At 43.1% G+C, this 25,184-nt stretch overlaps 1 non-coding gene across 1 annotated transcript; it reads left to right on the forward strand.

Moving 5' to 3' along the window:
- Nucleotides 1-24,062: 24,062 nt before the first annotated feature.
- On the forward strand, nucleotides 24,063-24,137 carry Trnat-ugu. Its single transcript has one exon. It is a non-coding gene; the product is annotated as a tRNA-Thr (tRNA).
- Nucleotides 24,138-25,184: the final 1,047 nt, after the last annotated feature.

The raw sequence follows: 25,184 nt of genomic DNA on the forward strand, positions 1-25,184 counted from the left end.
AGTTTATTTTGATGATCATTCCTACCTATGTAGGTTGGGCTCAACAAAATATTTTCGCGTTCGGAAGAGAAAGTTGGTGACTGAAATTTCGTAAATAGATCTCGCCGCTACGAAAAACGTCTTTGCTTTAATGACTTCCATCCCAACTCGTGTATGATATCTGCCACACTCTCTCCCCTATTATGTGATAATACAAAACGAGCTGCCCTTCTTTGCACCCTTTCGATGTCCTCCGTCAATCCCACCTGGTAAGGATCCCACACCGCACAGCAATACTCTAACAGAGGACGAACGAGTGTAGTGTACGCTGTCTCTTCAGTGGACTTGTTGCATCTTCTAAGTGTCCTGCCAATGAAACGCAACCTTTGGCCCGCCTTCCCCACAATATTACCTATTTGGTCTTTCCAACTGAAGTTTGTTCGTAATTTTAACATCCAGGTACTTAGTTGAATTGACAGCCTTGAGAATTGTACTATTTATCGAGTAATCGAATTCCAACGGATTTCTTTTGGAACTCATGTGGATCACCTCACATTTTCCGTTATTTAGCGTCAACTGCCACCTGCTACACCATACAGCAATCTTTTCTAAATCGCTTTGCAACTGATACTGGTCTTCGGATGACCTTACTAGACGGTAAATTACAACATCATCTGCGAACAACCTAAGAGAACTGCTCAGATTGTCACCCAGGTCATTTATATAGATCAGGAACAGCAGAGGTCCCAGGACGCTTCCCTGGGGAACACCTGATATCACTTCAGTTTTAGTCGATGATTTGCCGTCTATTACTACGAACTGCGACCTTCCTGACAGGAAATCACGAATCCAGTCGCACAACTGAGACGATACCCCATAGGCCCGCAGCTTGATTAGAAGTCGCTTGTGAGGAACGGTGTCAAAAGCTTTCCGGAAATCTAGAAATGCGAAATCAACTTGAGATCCCCTGTCGATAGCAGCCATTACTTCGTGCGAATAAAGAGCTAGCTGCGTTGCACAAGAACGATGTTTTCTGAAACCATGCTGATTACGTATCAATAGATCGTTCCCTTTGAGGTGAGTCATAATGTTTGAATACAGTATATGCTCCAAAACCCTACCGCAAACCGACGCCAGTGATATAGGTCAGTAGTTCGATGGATCACTCCTACTACCCTTCTTAAACACTGGTGCGAACTGCGCAATTTTCCAATCTGTAGGTATAGATCTATCGCTGAGCGAGCGGTTGTATATGCTATACTTGCTTTATAAATCGAGGTACGACATCACCTCTGAATGAGGTGCTTTTTTTTTTTTTTTTTTTCCCCAGACACATACCGAGATGGTGATCGCTGGAATGTATATTATCAGACCAGCAGTCCGGTTACATGTAGCCCATGGTGCAACCTCGTGATAAAATCGCTGAATTTTGAAAGTGATTCGGTTAAGGAACGTGGTATGTAAGCGGTATTTGCGACTCCCTCACGCCACTTCAGCTAGATATTTCTGTAGTATTTGTAACATATTCTATCTCGATTCCATGTCAGAGGTTCTGTGATATATCCACTAAGCTATATGCGATGACTGATTGAGAGACAGTAGTAATAGATGGTGTGCTGATTGAGGTCGGAAGAAAATGTACAACAGCTTTTCAGATCTCTAGTGTACGCTATCCGCTAGAAATGATGTCTATGATTTGGAAACAGGTCTTTCCATTCAAGCACATACCTATGTTGGATCCTATTGACAAGTCCTTTAATGATGACAACCTCTACTAAATCGTATTTCTGGCACTTTTATATCTCGAAACGACTCACCTTTCTCGAACCTGTCTGCTACAGTAAAATTCCAACCTTGTTTCAGTCAGCGCCTACGCATTTTGCAGCTGCTTCCATTTCTACAGCTTCGCGCATGTGATCGTCCCAATTTAAGTCGGAACTGAGCAGAAGTCGGAGAAAACCATTGAGTGGTGGTGGGACCGGCGCCAGTAGTATCTCTGACACTACGATGGATTTCCTAGTACAGATGTTTGTCTTGGGGCTTGGGCCGGCTCGAGGTATAAGCGAGTGCTGACCGCGAGTAAAGGGAACAACGCTTTGAGAACGGAAGGCGGTGGTGCGCGGGTCGGCGATTGGCTGGCGGGCAGAAGCGAAGACGGCGTACCTGAGGCTGAGCTGCGGTTATCACGTGGTTATACTGGAGGCGACAGGAGTTGGCCGGCGCTGTGCATTCTCCGGTAGCCTCGTTAACTGTGGATGTGCCCGCTTCCTTGGAGGGATTCGCTGTTAAGGTCTTGCGAAGTGATGGTCTGACATCTTCGCAAAATCGCACCAGCATCAAGACACCCAGTTAAATACTCTAATCACTAAGAGCGCTTAGTTAACTGTGATTGTGATCGCTCTTGGTACAGTAAGACGTTGCCAGACGCCTGATGTTATGTGTGTTCAATTTCATTTGATGCCTCTTACTAAGCGTGTGCTCTGCTTCCGAGTAATATTGATATATTTGCACAACATTAGTTCATTAGCTATTATTAGCAAGTGTTTACTTTGCTTACAATATCGGTTAATCCAGGTCAATTTGTCCTCTACAGGCTATCTGAGTTTTTATTTCTAAAGGTTACCGTGTGGAGCTTTGCAGGCCCACTTAAGGTGGTCAATATATGTGTCATTAAATTCTAGTGAGTGTCGGTTCTCGTGAGCCAGTTCATTTCCCACTCTTAGCGATTGTTTATAAGGTACTCTTTCACTTAAAGAAAGGACTTGCGAGTGAAATTAGTTGTTGTTTAACATTGATTTTATAGTGTTAATTTACTGGTCAATCTCGAATGTTAAAGTTGAGTGGTTGGCGGGTGTGGTCCGTGTTTCAGTGAGCTGAGGCAGCGGGCAACTGAAGTGCAGACCTTCCCTTTAGATTACAACTTTGGCTTACGGGTGGTGGACTTCGCCTGAGCTCGTGTGTTTCTCTTTGGTAGCGTTCGCTGGGTTCACAATTGATTGGCCTACTCGATGTGGGGTTGCAAACAGAGCCACGTCTTGGTTCGAAGTTAAGTATTACTTCCCTCAGTCTGTTTCACCGTTCGGGTAAAACTTTGGCCTTGCAAGCTTGGGCGTTACTTCTGTTGCTACATATTTATGATTGTACAAAGTTGTAGCCTTCTATGCCCTAAATGCCCATCTTACAAGCCAATGGGCATTGGAATAATTTAGTGGTTCGCTCCGCAAGGTTCTGTAGTCTAGTAATTTGCAAGATTGCCCAAGTCACGTTTTAATAAATATGTTCTAATTATTCGTGTTAAAATTGAGGCTTTATGTCCACTGTAATTTTGCATGTAACGTTTAAGTATTGGAATTGAAAGGGTCTTAAATAACGTGTCTTAACTAGAGTTGTTGTGTTAAAGTTATGGTCAGATTCAGACTTAGTGGCTTCTGTTATTTTTTATATGAGATCGTTGCTAATCGTTCATTCGTTTATTAATGATTTTATGCAATGAGAGAGTTTCTTAAATATGTCAACTGACTGGCGTTTCTAAATGTTTATGGGAGATCGCTGATAGTGATTTATTAACTTGCTTATGATTTTATGTAATGAATGTTTCATAAATAATCTTGCCTGAATGGCGTCTGCCAATTTTTATGTGAGATTGTTTTTGGTAGTTAATAAACACATTGGAATTGAAATGTTCGCTATATTGGGTCAGCCCTTCCACTCCCTTTAGATTTAAAGGCTAAACAAAGCAAGTGTTAAGTAACAACGTTCCAGTCATATCCATCACCTTCTGAAACCCATGTAGAAGTAGAACAACCTGAGTTAGTGCAACAACACCTTGTTTTGACCATTTGGTGGAAATGCATGCGTTGTGGTGAGTCTCCAAACAAGATACAGATCTACAGTCTGAAGCTGATCCGTGTCCATTCACGTCTATCAGCCCAACATGCTAAAACCCATGTAGAAACAGAACAACCTGAGTTAGTGCAACAGGGCCGTGTTTTGACCATTCGGTGGAAGTACATGCATTTTGGCGCATCTCCAAACCAGATACAGATACTACAGTCTGAAGCAGATCCGTGTCCATTCACATCTATCAGCCCAACATGCTATCATCGTTATTCTGTACCATCCAACAGAGAAAAATTATGAACTATAAAAGAGCCACTAACTTCATCCGATATAGAACTCACCTAGGCACTGTCGCTGACGCGATAACACATAGCTGTGGTGGGGGTCCAGTGCGGGGAGAGAGATGTCGCAATACTTCCCAGAATAGCACAGGGTACATTCCTCCTAGCAATCCTGTTGGAACAGCCCATCCATCATTGAATTCACTTGTCCAGCTGCTGCTGCTGCTGCTGCCGCCGGTGTTGGATGATCCTATTAAATACACAGGTTATTAAAGTTTGAAATTACAATTAAATCAATACCACTAGCTGCTCAAAGGCGTTGATATACACCAACGGGGATAGTTGAAAATGTGTGCCCCAACCGGGACTCGAACCCAGGATCTCCTGCTTACATGGCAGACGCTTCATCCATCTGAGCCACCGAGGGCAGAGAGGATAGTGCGACTGCAGGGATTATCTCTGGCACGCTCCCCGCGAGACTCACATTCCCAACTTATAGTCCACACACTACATTCGTAGTGCCCCTACCACTATACCCATTAGTTGTGGCAGACAATCGACTGAGTCCCACAAGAGTTCAGGCAATACGTGTGCATCCGCACTGAAGAAGGTCATCAGCCAGTTAGCCTTAATGATATGAAGATGGCATCTGTTCTTTCAGACATGTGTGAAAGAAGATGGCACCTGTTCTTTTGGACGTGTCTGAAAGAATAGATGCCATCTTCATAAGTTTAAAGATTCATCACCTGTACTGTAGGAGGATGATCATATCCTGTGGACTATACTGTAAATCGCAAGAGACGCTCCCTGTGGCCCTGTCTCGTTCTTTGAAACATTATTTTTTTCTGCTGTAGCACGCTTTGAACACTGCCATACATTTGGTTTTTCAGCCATGACTTCGAGGTCTGTGTCAGGTTCTAACCTGACATTAAGACATTCTGGTCCACGGCCTCTTGCAGAAAACTAGGTGTCACACAGTGTAAATCATACTGTTACTGCAGCTATCGTAACATGCCACACACACTGGATGATTTTAAATAAATGACAGTTACAACATAAGGAAACTGGAAGAGTTTGGTCATGTTGTGGAGAGTTTCCAAACTACAGCCCGATGGTGATCCACGAGCTCTACATTTAAACTCACCTGTCATAGTGATGGAATAACTTATGACTCTACGTTTCGTTTAGACTGATTCATCATACTGCAGTCGCGTACATTATCACAGTTTCGGTGCTATCCACCCCAGAAGGTGCTGTCCCTTCGCCAAAACTCTGTCTCCAACTCAAACAAGTGATGTCAGTCAATCATTATTTGGGAACCAACAGCATGCCAGTGGACGGATGGGATGGACAAGATACAATCGATGTACTCTAATAATAAGCATCACAGTTGATAGTGCAAACAATTTTAGCAATTTTACAGTAATTTCAACACCGACCAATGATGTGACAACATGTTACCCCAGTTTCAGTATCATTGCTAAACCACCCCCTCTCCACTTTGCGAGTATCATTGCAAATGTGGATAGATGACTGTGCAATACGTCCATTCATTGTTAATTCTCGAACACATACACCATCAAAGTATATCAGACAGCTCTCTACATATTTCTGCCGCGCGGGACTAGCCGAGCGGCCTAAGGAGCTGCAGTCGTGGACTGTGCGGCTGATCCCGGCGGAGGTTCGAGTCCTCCCTCGGGCATGGGTGTGTGTGTTTGTTCTTAGGATAATTTAAGTTAAGTAGTGTGTAAGCTTAGGGACTGATGACCTTAGCAGTTAAGTCCCATAAGATTTCACACACATTTTTCTCTACATATTTCTAACACCTCGAGCATAGTGCTTAATTTACGATCTATTTCTCTGCATATGAGAGTCACAGAACATTCCCGCTGTCTTATGATAAAATTAGAGAGTGAAAGACCCCCCTCACATGGTCACTGACCAACCCGCCCTGCAGCACTGTTACCGATTTAATCTGCAACCGACCAGAAATGGACTGCTACATTCCACGTCTCGTGACTGAATGGAGCTCGCCGAGTCCTCATCCATCCAAGTGCACAAGATTTCTCGAGATGCGCCCATATCGAGGAGGTTAGCACTTCTCATTGATGTATAGTAACAGATTTGAAAGTGTCGTGATGTAATAGTAGACGGTTAAGAAGAACAAGAAACGCATGATTTTTATGCGCAATGGAGCTCCAGACAGAAGAAGTGCGAGGCATTTTTACATAAATCAGCCAAGCTACCAATTTTAAAGTATTATTCCAGTGTCTAGGAACAGTACCTGGAAGGTATTGGTAAGAGAGAACATAAACACACGCACTCCTAAGGCTACAACGTTCTGCACTTAAAACGGGCTATAATGTTAGATCGCTTGCGTTTCTGACCTATCAGTCGTATGGAATGTAGCGCTGCTAATATTCCAATGTAACAAATATATTTCAAGCGCATGTCATACATCCTTCTTCGCGGCTTCTCTACGACAAACTATGTTATCCAACCGTAAAATGAACAACTTACTTCCTTAAAACATTTGCTCTGCGTTAAACGAGCACAATATAGCTTTCCAGAAATGTATAGCATCCACTGTTTACATCCGATCACGGTTCAGAAATAATACTATACTTGCATCAGCCCTATATGAAATGATGTTTAGTAGTGGGGGATACCGCCGGCCGAAGTGGCCGTGTGGTTAAAGGCGCTGCAGTCTGGAACCGCAAGACCGCTACGGTCGCAGGCTCGAATCCTGCCTCGGGCATGGATGTTTGTGATGTTCTTAGGTTAGTTAGGTTTAACTAGTTCTAAGTTCTAGGGGACTAATGACCTCAGCAGTTGAGTCCCATAGTGCTCAGAGCCATTTGAACCATTTTTGAGTGGGGGATACCTCTTACAAGGAAACAGATAAACGCATAGCAGCAGCGTCCGACATGTGAAAATTACATGTCATTCCGCCATTAACTCTGTAAACACCACATCTGTCAGTCAAATGTACACATGGGGATTTCAGTACCTCACAAGCACCTATCGCTAACTTAGTTATGAAGCTGAAGTCTCGATTTTACACCCAAGATGAGACAGGGGGATGGAGTACATCACATAAAACAAAGTTCGTTTAGAGGAATGTGTCTCGTTTCATCACACATGAGATCAAAGTCCTTTGATGACCCACAGGTTTACCTTTAACGATCGCAAGTATCAGTGCTTTAAATCACATACAGAACACGTGGCTGTGTATGAGTCGAACGCAGGCTATGTCACGTGACCGATGCATCCTGACAGAACAGTGGAAAAATTGACCTGCTGCAATTTCTCCCTCTCTAGAATACTTCGTCAGTCTACCATTACATCATACCTCGTTACAGATCCATCTCAATCGATCATCCCGTCCACTTTCTGTTATCTTTTAACGCCGATGTAAGTCAGTTTAGAGATGGATGGTTCTCTATCTTCCTGAAAAGCATAAAATACAGTAGTCAAATCGCGTGTATCAATGGTACCTCAATAGACATACAGTATAATGCTACCTCGACGGAAAAAAAATTGACTGCTTCAATGATTCCCTTCGCTTTCATGTCGACGTTTTCTTGGACTCCTCTTACTGTCACATACTTGTACCCATGTAAAAACTGATCTGCGCGAACCAGAAAATACGCAAGTACCTCCTCAATTTCCTCGCATTTCGGTGTACATTCAGTCAATTTATACCTATTCCCCGTCTATTTTCGCAATTCTATCGATTTTTTTTATGTCTGTTCTACCCATGTGATCATGACATAACCTCTCGTTCTGTGTTATAAAACTGATTGTAAATGTAGCACAGCTACCAACACCTAAGCCGGCCGGTGTGGCCTTGCGGTTCTAGGCGCTTCAGTCTGGAACCGCGTGACCGCTACGGTCGCAGGTTCGAATCCTGCCTCGGGCATGGATGTGTGTGATGTCCTTAGGTTAGTTAGGTCTAAGCAGTTCTAAGTTCTAGGGGACTGATGACCACAGATGTTAAGTCCTATAGTGCTCAGAGCTATTTGAACCAACACCTACCCCAAATGCACTGGTCAGGAGGCGTAGTATAGCACTGTGCTCGGTTGTATCCAGTCACCACGTAGCTTATACTCGTGATGTTTTACTTCATGATAATCTACTTATAGGATTCTGATTTGAGCGTGAAGTTAATCTTTATTTTTATTTCAATATAAAAGTACTGACCTGGCTTTGTATTGAAAAGTATTTTTATATCCTCCTTGGCATATTATTACGCCTTTCTGTGTTTGCTGTGCCATACTACAAAATTTTTGTTCATGTGTATGTAGTCGAGCTGTATCATCATGTTATATTCTTCATCACCCCTTTGTGTTCTATAATACTGTTATACATATTATTATATAACAATTATCCCACATATTTCTGATTATAAATATTTGCTAACACTTTTTATCTTAAATGATTGCACTTTTATATTTTTAGTTTGTTGAAATATTTGTTCCTAAATGATGACACTAGTATATTTTTACTTTTAATTGCAACACATATAGTTAACTACACTACAAATATAATATGGACTCCAGGCTGTGACTTTACTGAGAACTTTTGTCTTAAATGTTTGTTTCTGTATATTATTACCTTAAAATGCAGTCCTGTTATCACCTACGTTACATAAATAATGTGCCCTATACTAGTGGACATTGCACTGCTAGTTCCATGTTATGTTTAGGAAATTCCCTCCCACACCCTTTACTTCAATGCTTTATTGTTTCTAAAATTATATTGTATGTAAATATTCTGTAAATACTATAAACTGAGCCTGCACATTCCTCTCTTCCCTCCTCCTTTCTTGTTGGGCTATGGCTTCACGCTATAGTATCCAGTTGTGTGTGTTCATGTCACGTTTACACCATATAGTCGCATCACAAAAGAGAAAAGAAAAGCCTTTGTAAGTTTGTCTGTCAAGTACTCTATCATTTACTACATTTCGTTTAGCCTTTTTATCTGCACCAACCAATTTCTTAAAATGTTTAATTGACTTTATAATTACTCTGTGTAATTTGTGAATGATTTGAGTACAGCACACATTCACACACTATTGCATAAAATGTATAGGGAGCAAGTTTTCATGGGTGTCTGTCGCAAATGCTCGAAGTTACGTATGATGTAAAGATATCAGTCACTGGTTTCAGTGTAAATATCGGTTTTTGCAGGCCGTTCTTACCATACATGATTTGAATGCTAAATACAAATCAGCTGTGTAGTCGCCAGTAAGTGGAGTGCCTTCACACTAGATGTTGCAACCAGACTCCATACATGAAGCTCCAGAAATGTTGCCACAGTCCTCGAGGGCTTGTAGAGGGTGTCTTCAGGAACAAATCGAGGATAGGAGTCCGTGACCAAAAACGCCATTCAAAGGCGCTACAGAAAAATATTGGAGATTTTAGAGAGTTCTACGAGAAAAGTTAACTGCAGATGGGAACCTGTGTCCTAAACCATCATCCACCAAGGCAACAGATCATCGCTTGCATAGGAGACAGAGACTGTCTATGCTGCAGCTAGCTCCATCTTCTCCACTGGTGATCATGGGAATCAATCGCTCGACGTTCTGTCTATGGTCTGTCAGCGTAAAAAGTCACTTTTTCTGCTGAAGGAGTAGCCTATTGGCAGGCGCCGGTGCCTATAACTTAGACATTCTGTACCATTGTTGGATAACGTTTCCAGACACGGGTCCCTATCCTCGATTTATTATTCAAGACATCCTCTACAGCCCTTCGAAGTTTGTTGAAACATTTTTGGGCACCCTCTATATATCAGTGAGTTCTTTACAGATCTTGAGACTGTTTCTCGCCACCTTTCATCCAAGCCTGTTGAACCTTGGATAATTCTACTTTCTAATTTCTTCTTGTGTTTTATTTTAACATTCCGCACAGGGACTTTCTTATTTTCCCTTGTACGCCATTTTTTTTCGGTCGTCGTTCATCCCCCAATTTCATCCAATGCCAATATCATTGTAAACCCCTTTTTTTCATCTATTAAGTGACGTACGTGTAAGTTTTCATTCGCCTCCTGATTTTTTCCTTTGGATTCTCTCGCCTTGAAGCTCTACAACTTCTCAAAAAAAAAAAAAAAAACCATTTGCACAGCTTCAAAGCTTCCTCTCTCTTGTTTCCTCAATTTTCGGGATTCCGTTGCTTTAAAAAAATGCTCTGAATTATTGTTTCATATAACCCTTTTTCATCTTTTTCTTGTTTTTTATCTGACCAAACATATGAATTCAGAGAATTTATTATTTTTGTGCCTTGTATTCATTTCTGTATTATTTCTTCTTTACTGAAACCATGATGTGAGCTTATAACCCCCAGATATTTTTATTTCAGATATGCATCAAAAGTATTTCCATCTATAATGTCATAATATTTACATCGTTTTAGAAAACTTTGTTGCATGTTGGGCTTTATTGTGCGTGTCTAAGAGTTTCTTCATAATGAACTCTGTATTATTTTCACCTGCAGCCAATATAGCTGGATATGCAAATAGGAATGGTTAAAATGAAAGGTTCTGCAGCCTCGTTACTGAAATTTTGCAAGTCAAATTGCGTTATCCATTGTTATATATTTGAACATTTGTTATAAAATTAAGCGTGGAATTTGTCCACAGTATATTTGAATTTGCGCCTAAAGTTTTATATGGTAAACTTTTAAAGTCTCCAGCGAGTAAACCTTTGATGTGCCCTGGGAACATATTGTCGACTGCTTGTCTCTAAGGGCACGAGGAAACATAAAGGGGAGACAGAGCTAAATGAGTGATCAGGTCTCCTGCTGGAGCAACCAGGTGGTAGAAAATTAGGACGTATATGACTGTCACTTGTGAGTTCACGACCGGAGGACGTTAATTTTCTCGCCCGCGTTGGAGCCATTGTCTGGGCGCGGCCCATGTGAAGCGTGCCGGAGGACAAATGTCCCTGGGCCGGCGCGTCGCAGCAGGCGGTTCGTGTGGGCGGCGGGACGGCCGCCCAGAGCGCTGAGGCGCGAGGCGTGACCTCTGGGTCGCCGCCTGACCGCGTCCGCCCTCTGCCTAGCGCTATAACTTTTGGACGACAGCGAGGTCATCGCTCAGGTGGTCAATTACCAGACTCGTATGAGTAAAGACGACAGTTGAAAGCAATAATCGGCGTCCAAAATACCATGTCAGCAACTCACACGTCCAGATGTACAGTAAAAATACAAAGCTATTCCGGCTCGAAGATTGCAAGTGTGATGTCGAACTTACACAAAATCAATAAAAAAATCACAGTCTCGCCGCGGTATTACTTTATTAAAATGACCGATTTCGGCCAATCCTTAGGCGATCTTCAGACATCACCATCAGCTGAAGTTGTTGATACGTACTGAGCCGTGGCGCTCGTTACTGGCGCACCAGTCCCTTGGATGTCCATTATCGATCCTTCGATGTTTCTTATCTTTGCTTGTCTCGAAGTTTTCCGCATACGCGGGGCGAGTGGCAGTTGACGTTTGCTCGGGCTACCTGCTGAGACGCCGCGAGGTACGAGGTGGAAGCAACCACGTATATGTGGAGTTGGTTGTACGCGGTCTACCGGTTCAGCATGGAGGATATGTGTTGGCTATCTGCCTGTCTGTTCTCCAGATTTTGCTCGTCGTGCCTTGCGACCGCCTAGCATGGGTTGTTGCCTGGTGTATCCTACACGAGCCATACCGGACGTCCAGCAGAAGCCAGCGGAAGTTAAGTAGCCTTGTGTTTCTTTAAAGAAAAGGAGCAAATGTATAAGACCTTTTGTAACCAATTTTGGTGGCCTCTTAAGTGTGGCCTTCGCGTTTACACTGCCTTTGGGGAATGCTAATTCTTTTACATTTAAATAGTTGGGGTTGCTTCCTTGTGCTTGGTTAAATGTTTACTTGTATAGCGAGAGGTGACTCCTGGTTAAAACTCGGAGAAGGTGTTTGATGTTACTACCGCCTCGGGCATTCTTCTTTTCAATTAAGTGTTGTCATCCCTTCGAGCGACCTGGTGTCACTCCTCGTTAATTATTGCTGGTTTATGTGTGCTTAATTTTGAATTGACCATTTGAATTAATATTTTAGAACGCAGTATAGCACTAAGGCAACCTCATTGTATACCACCTTGTGCCCTGGGCTAGTACCTCAATTTTCAGTGGCACGAGTTAGCTCCATTACCGGTTTTACTGATGTTCTCCCTTCAAAATCTTGTCTTGTATAAGTTTGCCCCATGTGTGTCTGGGAACACAGAGATGAGCCTTAGTGTGACTTTAGTGCTAGTCAGTTAATGGAATCTTCATTTTGGCTTGGCTTCCACTGAAGAGTTTGAGTGGAGCGTAGTGTGTTTGATTTGTTATTCATTTAATTACTGTAAGTTTGTTTATTTGATGTGGAGCAAAACATTTAAAGACTGTTGGTATTAACTCCCCTAGTTGATGGGTGTTGCTAATTCGTCCCAAATGGCCTACTACTTATTCAATGGCAAGGCTGTTGATTAGTTGGTTACTGTGAGTACAAATTCACGTTATTTATTTGTTACCGAAATTGTTGAAGTGTCTGTGTCGTGATTCAATCACTAGCTACGTGTTTGAGCTAAATTGATGAACCTTACATTGCCTCCTTAAAATTTGTTACCAGCGTAAACCCTTAAGACAACTAAGTTATGTCACTGCTTATGTTAACCTTTACTGGGAGCAATATTTCGTGTAGTTAAATTTTGTCTTAAAATGTGTATTTCTCTGATGTAATAAACGAGTGATAAAAGAAACAAGCAAAGGGGCCTGATCCTTCCCATTGTGTCCGGTTTGTAACACGTATCACATACAACAGCTAGTTGACCTCAGTCCATTCCAGCAGTTTCAGCCACTGAGGTCAGTTGGCCGTTGTATGCATCGTCAACCTCAGCTGATGAAGCTGTCTGAAAATGGCCTATGCATAGGCCGAAAGCGGTCATTTTAATAAAGTACCATCGCGACCTACAATGTTTTTCGACGATTTTATAGAGATGACAAGATCGCTGCTTCCCGAAAATATTACCAAAACTTTTCCGGCTTAGATCTGAAAAATACTGGTAATATTATGCCAACACATCTCAAATAAACAGTCTCGCAGAAACGTGGAGCGCCCAGAAGACATGGTCAGAGCCCAGTTCGTACACACATCGGCAGCTACGTAAATCACTGTAACAGGTAGAGCAGAGATCAAGATGCATTGGTGCTGTTCGTATTTAGTGCTGATACCTGGTCTGGTAGGATATGTAAGGGGCGTGAACAGTGTCAGGTACTGAGTGATGACTGTGGAGGATACGGAGATGCCGTGTACTCGTGCGAGACAATTTTATCAGCACCTGACAATCTTTGAAAAGGGCCTCATTGTGTGTCTCCATTTACCTGGCTGGTCGACTTGTACAATATCCAGATTTGTGGGGTGTTTGGATGTTGAAACGTCCCTTTAGAAAAATTATGAATGACTGTGCTGGTAAACTTCTACGTTATTTGATTTTCAAACAGCTGAGCAATACTGAACATACTCAAACAGCTTTATCTTTAATTATGCTGATCATCACTAAACTGACACACAGTATTTTTAGCGCAACGTAGTCTGGTTTTCAATCATCCCTACAAAAGAATGGCCCTGACTAACAATAACCTATACCTTTCATGAATCACTTACCTCACAAAAATCTTCGGTACTCGAACTACTGCAATACAGCGAGCGCCAATACTGCCAGCTAAATAAAAGATTCTAAATACTGAAGGCACTAACTACTGATAGGCATAGTTAGCAAATGAAAGATTTCGATAGAGAACAAACAATGTATTTTCCTTAATAATGTTGAAAAGTCACCATATATATCTGTCAGTTCATTACAACCATCTTTACAAATTTCCTTTTTCTGGCGGACAGTGATTTTCATACAGAGCGCTATGTGGCGTTACCAACACAAAAACCTAAACATCCTACTTACATTCTTTTGAGGTAAGTGATTCATGAAAGGTATAGATTATTGTTAGTCAGGGCCATTCTTTTGTAGGGATTATCAAAAGTCAGATTGTATTATGCTAAAAATATTGTGTGCCAGTGTAAAAAGTGTTCAAATGTGTGTGGGCTTAACTGATAAGGTCATCAGTCCCTAAGCTTACACACTACTTAACCTAAATTATCCTAAGGACAAACACTCACACCCATGCCGGAGGGAGGACTCGAACCTCTGCCGGGACCAGCCGCACAGTCCATGATTGCAGTGCCTAAGACCGCTCGGCTAATCCTGCGCGGCATGTGTCAGTATAGTGATGATCAGAATAAGTAGAGAGAAAAGTCAGAATGAGATTTTCACTCTACAGCGGAGTGTGCGCTGATATGAAACTTCCTGGCAGATTAAAACTGTGTGCCCGACCGAGACTCGAACTCGGGACCTTTGCCTTTCGCGGGCAAGTGCTCTACCATCTGAGCTACCGAAGCACGACTCACGCCCGGTACTCACAGCTTTACTTCTGCCAGTATCTCGTCTCCTACCTTCCAAACTTTACAGAAGTTCTCCTGCGAACCTTGCAGAACTAGCACTCCTGAAAGAAAGGATATAGCGGAGACATGGCTTAGCCACAGCCTGGGGGATGTTTCCAGAATGAGATTTTCACTCTGCAGTGGAGTGTGCGCTGATATGAAACTTCCTTGCAGATCAAAACTGTGTGCCCGACCGAGACTCGAACTCGGGACCTTTGCCTTTCGCGGGCAGATGGTAGAGCACTTGCCCGCGAAAGGCAAAGGTCCCGAGTTCGAGTCTCGGTCAGGCACACAGTTTTAATCTGCCAGGAAGTTTCAAAGAGAAAAGTGTTTGAGTACGTTGAGTTCTGCTCAGTGAAAATCAAATAACGTAGTAGTTTACCAGCACAGTCATTCATAATTTTTGTAAGGGGACGTTTCAATGTGAGTGGCCTCATGTTGACGTGCATGGCAACATGACGGCAATCATACTTGTCGTGAAGGTTCCACTCGGTTCAAAAATGGTTCAAATGGCTCTGAGCACTATGGGACTTAACATCTATGGTCATCAGTCCCCTAGAACTTAGAACTACTTAAACCTAACTAACCTAAGGACAGCACACAACACCCAGCCATCACGAGGCAGAGAAAATCCCTGACCCCGCCGGGAATCGAACCCGGGAACCCGGGTGTGGGAAGCGAGAACGTTCCACTCGGTCTCGTCTGATCGCCATGAGGGGAGAACTACTACACTGTGCACCAAACAGACCGTAACCTCTTCACATCTGCGCCTTTCATCCAAAGAAAAATAATGGACTCACTGCAACATTTTGTTTCATCCCACACCACTGGTCGGAGAATAGTAACACCCAGATTTGGTAATTACTGTCCCACGCATAGCCTTCCACTACAATCACAACATAGGCTGCTGCGTTTGGAGTGGTGCCGCGCCCGAGAAGCACGGGTGAGGAATAGTTTCCGATGTGTTCAGCGATGAATTACGGATCTGCAGTACCCCAGATGATGATCGTCGCCGTGTACGACGGCGAGCCGGGAAGAGGTCCCACTATCCCAGTGGTTTGGAGAGGCGCAGCGGTGCTAGTCCTATCTTAAGTGTGTGAGTAGGCAGCCGGAATAGCTCCAGTTCGCGTGGTTGAGGGAGCTCTGACGGTACGGCGGTACGTTACGGATATCTGGCGTCCTCATGTGTTGCCTCTTGTGCGACGATATCACTGTGCCATCTTCCAACAGGACAGTGCTCCTTTGCGCATGCCACTTGCGTTAATAAATGTCTGCATGATGCTGAGGTACTCCCAAGGTCAACAAGATCCCCAGATCTGTCTCCCACAAAATATGTGTGGAATACATCAGACTTTGTCCCGGTGCCAGCATCCAGGATATCAAGGAATAGTTACAACAGTTGCAACAGTTGTGGGCCATCTTGCCTAAGGAGAGCATACAACGACTTCCCAGTAGCATAGGTGCATGTAACGAGCCCATACAGTGTGCATTGTTATACTGGTAATGTGGCTGCACACCGCATAACGTGATAAAAATGATATTGAATAACTTCGCAAAAATACCAAAACTGACGTCATAACGAAATAAATATTATCGCAGAAAAATAACAAAGACTCTTTAAAAAATGAAAATGATATGTGAATGTAATTGCACCCTCCGTTCTTTTGCAAAAAGATCGCTGGCTCTTCCCTTTTGTTTCTTCGTAGTGTAAGAAGCCATTTTTTGACGAGGCACGAAAACGTGTAAGTTTCATGTAATATTTAACCTAAATATTATCTTACATCCGACTTTTGTATCTGCACAGTGAGTGTCCTAATGTGTGCAAACTTAGCTTACCACTCAGCGCGTAAGTGGACAAAACATCTGAACTGTCTTCTCAAGGCCAGGGTGTCAAACAGACATTCTAAATAAATATGAATCTGGCCTTGTAGGGCAGCTAATATCAGGTGTGGATCGCGACAAAAACCATTAGAAATGCTGCTTTCACATACCTAGAATGCATTAATTAATAAAAGTGGAAGTTTGGAGTCTATTCTAGAAAGACAACACAGCTATTCCCTTTTTTATTCTACATATAATTTATCAACTGTTGCTTTCAGGGGTCAAGTCATAAACAACAATCACGTTCAATTACTTTTGACACTCAATAACAAAATATTTAATTCTAGGACCTACTGAAATGACGATTATTAAAATCGTTATCTCTACACATGAAAAATTTTTTATCACAGGAAAGAATGAGTATTAAAAATCCTCATCAGTTCATGTAAATCTATGTTTTCACAGATGGTCAATGCACTGAGTGGGCGGAGAATAGATTTGCTTTTTGAACCACTGAAAAAACTCTCATGTACTCAATGTGAGGGTAGGTTAGTATTCTAGCTTTTGATATTCAATGCTCAAAGCGTACACAGGTTGGAGTGAGCAAAATCTAGACTCAACATTTACTGTGACCTAATGTGTGATGATAATTTACCAAGCGGCATCTGCAATGGCGTTCTCTCCATGCTGGATCTGAAACGCTAATACCGTACTCTGGCCTTGACTGAATTCACTCAGTCGCAACTTTCCTGCGCTCTGTAGGACGTTAATCTTTCCCTAGTCATAATAATGGCTATTGCACACTCGCTGTGGTTTGGAGGGACGTGCACAATCTCTTTGCCCACAAAAATTCCTGCAGCAATAATTAGCTACTGCTTTGCTGCCTGTCACCACGATACGTGCAGCATATCGTCCTCACTTCGCGGAACGCAAAGCTCGCAATGCCCTCGCTTATTTCCACAGACTCGTGCGGTCCGCAGCGAGATGAGAGACAGAGATAGAGCCTTAATTTTAGGTATCAAAATGCTTTTATATAAGGAGGATCTCCCCACCGTGTCGCCAAGTACGGCTTCAGCCAATCACCGTCTTGCTAGAAGTGAATAAACTTTTTTATTTTTCTTGCTGGGTCTCAACCTAGCCCTGTTAATGACGTACAGCCACTTGCCCTTGGTCCCGGCCTTATTTACGTTAAAAGGAATAATCTATTGTTCTGACCTTAACCCTTTCTGCCCTGAAGCTCGCTGTTGTCTTGCTAAATTGGAGTTTTATGATATCATTAACCACCTGCTCCGTTCGTCTCCAAGATGCATTTTACTTTAACTTTTCTGATCATGCCAATCCATTTATTGGTAGATATTGTTTTGTTAGTTTTCGATCCATAAGATTAACTGCAATTGCCTTTTGATGATATAATTATTATTTTTTGAGGATCTCATACTGTATCGTCCTGTTCTTATGGATCAAGCTCATGTAAGGTCCGTAAATCTGGACGCCTTACAATATAATCAAATATTACTTAAAAGTGTTTCTAATGTTTATCTGTATCAACTCCTATATTCATGAAGTGATAGATTTAAATGCCTTATGCAAATTTTATAAGGGAACATTAGTGCAGAGGTCATCGTCATTGTTCTAAATGATAACGGCCCACAGTCGTAATAAATATCTTAATACTCACTAATATTCAGAAGTAAAAATAAATGTAATTGTAGGAGATTTCTCTTGATTAGCGGTTCTTCCTTTGAAGCAGTAAAAGTAATCTATATTTCCAATAGTGAATCATATTTGAGTAAACTGAGTTCAGTAAATTTTTTTCGATTTCCGCTACAAAATTGGGAGAATCTCCTTAGGGTTGTATTTTCACCAAAGTACAGTTAGATATCTGGAATTCTGTGTATTGGTGGTGTCTTTTAATATAAACACACCGTGTCAGGCAAAATAACTGTGAGAAGTACCACAACTGAATCACTGACATAAATAATTTTTCCACTGTAAAGCAGGCAGAATAACATTAATTCCAACTTCTTATAATATATAGTTACCAATACATAGTGAAGCCCCACAGTAAGAGAGATCATACCGTTAAATTCTTTGTAAATTTGACTCGATTTTGCCATCACTGACGTAACATCACTACGTTTCATTTCGTCTCCTCCTCCTTTTCTGGGTGGTTCACTTTTTTGTCAGACACTGTGCATTTAACTACTTTCTGCTTCTCGTTGCATTGTATATCCCTCCTTTTAGTACCGATATCATATCAGTATTACTATTATTTCTTTCAATTCATCTCTGATACCGAACAAATGGAGGTAACTACCAAAGACCAAAATTAGTTAAGAGAAATGGATCAACTGAAGTATATAAGTAACAAGGTGGCACAAATTCATGAAACAGAGCACAGTAGACTAACATAAATGAGAAACATGCTCTTCCATAAAAATCTGTTGGTATAAAAAGCGACAAGGAACTGAGGGACGCATTGGTGATGCTGTACTCCTATAGCACAGCCTTTTTTGAACGCAAAAGGTGCATTGTGGGAAAGGGAGAGAAGAAGAAATAGATAGTGTTTTAAATGCTGCAGAATTTGAGCAGATAAAATAAGACATGAATAGATGTTGGAAAGAATACATAATAAATGAAACATGGGGAAATCTTCTTACCAGAAGAAATGACAGAGTAATGGCACATGCACTAAGATGTACAGGGTCTGGAAGGTGACGCAGAGAGGAAAAACTGCAGTAAAAATTATGACTTACTTATTTTTTATTTTTTGTTATTTTCTGTCAGTCTGTAACGTAGCAGCCCCTCTCGCATCTTCATACACTTATTCACAGCCATCAAATTAGCCTACATCGCATTTCTAAATCCTGAATTTGCATACATACAAATTAATGTAATCACAACTGTAGTACACTATCATGCAAAGTATGTAAAAGGACACTATGTACCTGCATGTGCATGATCCGGAGTAGGACGCATGCATGTCGTACTTCTGTTTATTTCACGTAGGAGACGAGTGGGAACCTTCGGGCCGTGAAGAGGCCAACCGCTCACAATAGCATCTGCTCACTCAGAATTGCGGGCAGAGTCCCGACCCCTGGCTAGCTGCTTTCTCTTTTGATGTCAGGTCTCAGTGTCCACACTGACGAACCGTCGCTATTTTTACAGTGACCTGGGGCAGTTCTCTCGCGAAAGACTCATGTTTCGGACAGGAACACGTCAGCTTGGTGCCACGGCTGTGCTATTGTCTGGGACGTTTTGGACACACGAGATAGCCGACAGAACGGCGCCACACGGAGCACCCCAATTATCGTATTCCTTTGGCACCCGTCGCCAGAGAAGCTACCTGTGAAAAGTCCTGGTGGAGGCTATGATATCCTGCTCGAATGTTAAGTCAGCACACGTTTGCAGTCAACGTCGAGAATTGGCGGGAAGGAACGGTATTAGCACCTAGGTTGACAGAGTACGGTACTGGGAGTCTAGACGAATTTGTTGTTAAGCCCATAATTGACGACGGCTTTGTTTACTGGAGACGATTGGCAGAGTTCTAGCAAAGCGGAGCAGACGCTCTCTGAGCGCAGGGCAGAAGAGAATAAGTGGAGATGGTCCCTGGCCGGCACAGGGGTCGGTCGCGCACTCTGCCGCCCTTGCTGCAGACCAATTTCATTCACAGTTTCACTTGTCCAGCCATCCAGACCAACAAAGTTTTTCGCGGTCTCGCTTCAATAGGTCTCCAAGGCGGAGCCTATCTCCATGCAGCGGCCGCGACCACGAGTTGTTGTTGTGGTGGTCTTCAGTGCAGAGACTGGTTTGATGCAGCTCTCCATGCCACTCTATCTTGTGCAAGGTTCCTCATCTCCCAGTACCTACTGCAACCCACATCCTTCTGAATCTGTTTAGTGCATTCATCTCTTGGTCTCGCTCTACGATTTTTACCCTCCTCGCTGCTTTCCAATACTAAATTGGTGAGCCCTTGATGCCTCAAAATATGCCCTACCAATCGATCACTTCTTCTAGTCAAGTTGTGCCACAAATTTCTCTTCTCCCCGATCCTGTTCAATACCCCCTCATTAGTTATGTGATCTACCCATCTAATCTTCAGCATTCTTCTGTAGCACCACATTTCGAAAGCTTTTATTCTCTTCTTGTCCAAAGTATTTATCGTCAATGTTTCACTTCCATTCATGGTTACACTCCATACATAGCAGCCGTCATTAGCATGCCGTCTTGCACCGTACGCAGCTCAGGCCTGTAGGGTTTCAGTTAAATTTTTCAGCCGCCCAAATTGGAACTGAGGTTCCTCAGCAGTAACCTCTGTACAACCACCTTGCCTCCTTAGATGATATCGTAGTGTTACATCCAATTACCCTCTTGTTTCTTGATATTTTACATTTCACCTGTTCTCTTTGCTCCCCCTTCTCGTAGTAGAGAAGCCCACAAAATTTCATGCAGAGCCGTTTGTGACAGATTCTTGCCAACACCTCTATCGAGTGAGGACTATTTAAATTTTTGTGTTTTATTTAAAGAAAATAAATGTACAGTAATAGTAAATTTTTATTACGGTATTTATCCGTTAAACTGCCACACTCACCAGAATGCTTTCCCATCACCATTTTTGGAGAGGAATTTTGATTATATTATTGGAGGGCGGGGGGTGTTTGTGTTGTTGCCCCAGATGATAATTACACGAAATATTTGTCGGGATTTGTAAGCGGTGGGTCCTTGAGGTATGGCAATACGCGAACATGAGAAGTAAGTTTAAACAGTTTTATTAACAAAGGCTGATTATAAAACACGCATGTTACGCACACCCATCATCACGGTGTCTGACATCCTAATTACGGTCATATCGAAAATCTCCATGGTGAGCTAAGACAAGAGACATGTTCACGCCCGAGGCCACGCTAGTTAATACGGCGGGCTGCGGATGGCGGCCAGTGGCTTACTACCTGCGTCGCACCACAGCCGGAGTCTGGCCCCGCTAGCTGAGTCAGCGCGACAGAGTATCAATCCTAAGGGCCCGGGTTCGATTCCCGGCTGGGTCGGAGATTTTCTCCGCTCAGGGACGGGGTGTTGTCCTAATCATCATCATCATTTCATCCCCATGGACGCGGAAGTCGCCAAAGTGGCGCCAAATCGAAAGACTTGCACCCGGCGAACGGCCTAACGGTCTACCTGACGCGAGGCCCTAGTCGATATATATATATATATATATATATATATATACTGCCGTGCAGCCGGACGCACGTGTACTGCCCAAGCAAGTTGTCAGCATCCCAGAGAGGTCGGCTGGCGAGCGCGTGTTACGTATTGTACGGCTGTTTGCAACCCGTCGACCCTTACAATTTCATAATGAATAAATTGTATAAGAGGCGAGTCACCCCACGTAGGATTTATATCAGATTGTGCAGATTCAATATAAACCCACTTGGGTGGGATTTGCATAACATTATGATTCTGCCCCCTAAATTGGTTTCAGTTAAGGGTACCACGATAGCGAATATGTGTCAAGTTTCCAACTGTGCTGACTGGTTTAAAGCGGTTGGCCACGAATTCCTCTCCTGTGCCAGCCATTTTTCCTGGTAGTAGCACTTACACCCAACATCCGCATTTATTTGTAGGGTGTATTCCAGCTGGATTATATGATGATCAGACAGATATTTTGAAATCAGACATTGGATTCTAAGGCGTACCCAGGAGCAGAGACAGACTCAGATATCCAATTTAGTAATGATGAAGAGTAGACTGAAATTCGAGAGAATCGTCCGGAAGAATCAGTGTGTAAGGAAGTGGGACACTGAAGTACTGCAGAGTAGTGAGATGCTTTTGTTCTCTAAATCTGTAGATACTGCATAACCGAGGAGGATGTCCAGCTGCAGAGGACTGCACGTCTCTGAAACGGGCAGTTACAGAAGTTGGGCAGACAGACATGAGTACAAGGCAGGTAACGTCGAAGAAACCTTCGGTAACAGATGAAATACTTCAAGTAACCGACGAAAGAAAGAAGTACAGAAATGCTCAGGGTTCAAATGGTTCAAATGGCTCTGAGCACTATGGGACTCAACATCTGAGGTCATTAGTCCCCTAGAACTTAAAACTAGTTAAACCTAACTAACCTAAGGACATCACACACATCCATGACCGAGGCAGGATTCGAACCTGCGACCGTAGTGGTCTCGCGGTGCCAGACTGCAGCGCCTAGAACCGCACGGCCACTTCGGCCGGCAAATGCTCAGGGAAAGACAGGACTACAACACTATAAATCACTTAGTAAAAGTCAAGGTGATCCCATACTCAAGAAGAAAGTGGAAATTCGGTGCCGGCACATAGCTTACCCCTCTTGGATAACACAAAGTGGGCCGCCGAGCAGAACATCCGCATCCAACAGATGGGTCACTGTCAACAATCTCACATGCCCTCACTACATGAAACAAGGCAGGCGGGTTTGGAACTTAACACAAGACATTGGTGTGAAGACCGGTGATGAGGAACCTTACATCACTACCCCTCCTCCCTTTGTCGACCAAATACTGACAGTGGAACTTTTCCACCACTTAATGCCGAATACGTCGCTTAGGAATAAAATAAATAGACGGCGCAGGGAAACCTGGTGATATAGCTGCGGGAAAAAGTGAAAAAAATCGAAAAATAAATGGTCGTCGAAAGGAGTGATTCATCACACAGAAAGGTCAAAACAACAGGTAACACTAAGAGTGCAACGGTACTTTCACTAGAAACAATTCAAAAGCCAAGATCGCTTCAATATTGTTTACTGGGTGACCGGTTTCAACGCACTAAAGGTGCCATCATCGGATCTGAATGTAGCTTAACATTTATAAAACCATTTGGCACCTTTAATTTGTTGAAACCGGTCATCCAGTAAACAGAGGGCGAGTCAAAAGTCCTTCGACACCTTCAAAAGTTGGAAGATTAAAGGGAAAATTGAAATGTGATGATGAGAACATAGGTGTGATGCGGTGCCGCAACTTTTGGAGTGAATGTCATTCATGGCCGCCGTCCTGAAATCCGCTATTTTGGATTCAAGTCATTTTTTTTAATGGGAAGGGGGGTGTATGACACATCAAACAACACTCGCTTCAGCTCTGGAATTGAGTGGTGTAATTTGTTTTGTCTATCTTGTACAGTTTAGTAGTTATTAATGTTCAAAGTTACCTTGATACCGACTCATGTCTCTCTTTGTTCCAGGTGATCTAAAATGGGTCAGACACGTGAACAGAAGATCGAAATGATCCTTATATCAGGGGGACGTAGCTACCGAATAATAGCAGCTGACTACAACAGATTGCTATATATGACGGTAGTATCTGTTCCCGAAAGAACAGTTCCCGTGGATGACCATGCAGCTGCATGGTCATCCACGGTAACTGTTCTTTCGGGAACAGATACTACCGTCATATATAGTTAAAAATATGACTTCCCGGCCACTGACCTTCTTGTGCGAACGCACACGCTATGCCCGAACTCGTACGGGACTTGGTAGATTAATCTGCCACGAGTAATGTGTATGATGGGCAAACATCTATTAGGCGCACTACGAATGTAGTGGTGTGGACATGTTGGGAATGTGGATGTCACGGGTAGCATGCAAGGGATAAGTCCCTGCAGACGCACAATCTTCTGTGCCCGCGGTGGCTCAGATGGATAGAGCGTCTGCCATGTAAGCAGGAGATCCCGGGTTCGAGTCCCGGTCGGGGCACACATTTTCAACATGTCCCCAATGAAGTACATCAACGCCTGTTTGCAGCTAGGGTGTCCATTTAATTATCATTTCACAACAGATTGCACCCATAGAGAGAACGGAGTATCGCACAGCACGGTGGCTCACGTCATCACCAAATTCCGGGAGACGGGCTCTGTTCACGATAGGGCACGTAGTGGGCGACCAAGGACTGCCACCAATGAGGAAACTGCAACTGCGGGTGTTGCGTCGTTTGTGAAAAGTCTTAAACGAACTACCCGTCGTGTGGCCCTAGCATGTGGAATAAGCCAAACCTCTATTTTCCGGATATTGCACACCGAGTGGCATCCTTACAAGTTGCAGATGCAACATCCACTTAACGAGGATGACCCTGATCCCGGTTGGCGTTCTGCCTGTGGGCTACTGAACAACACGAACCGGATCTTTCGTTTGCCAATGTCATACTGTTCAGCGATGAGGCGTATTTCACTTTGAACGGGGAGGTTAATCGACATAATTGTCGACACTGGTGTGACGCGAATCCGAACTGGGTTGCCCCAATTCCAGAACATAGTCCAGCGAAGGTGATGGTGTGGTGTGGCATATGGGACACCCGCATCATTGGCCCACGTCAAACCTATGTTCCCATCATTACATTTAAATTTTCCCTTTCATCTTCCAACTTATGAAGGTGTCGAAGGACTTTCGACTCACCCTGTAGTTATGCGATCTTGGCTTTTGAATTATTTCTACAACAGAGTGATCGCCTCGCAACACACTATGTGTTCACTGCAAGGTACTTTCACTGTTACACGCAGAAGAGAGGGCGGATAGGTGGAAAGAACACACTAAAAGTCTGTAGCAGGGGAAGGACACGTCTGATGACGTGACATGAGAAGAAATCGGTATCGATATGGGAGACGTAGCGGATCCAGTTTCACAGACAGGGTACAACATAGTTTTGGAAGACATGCTCTCATATAACGCAGAAGGAACAGAAAACATTCCCTGGGAATTTCTAAAATTATTGGAGGAAGCGGGAATCATATTACTATTCAAGTTGGT

Source organism: Schistocerca americana, chromosome 2 (assembly GCF_021461395.2).
Source record: "Schistocerca americana isolate TAMUIC-IGC-003095 chromosome 2, iqSchAmer2.1, whole genome shotgun sequence".
NCBI lineage: Eukaryota > Metazoa > Arthropoda > Insecta > Orthoptera > Acrididae > Schistocerca > Schistocerca americana.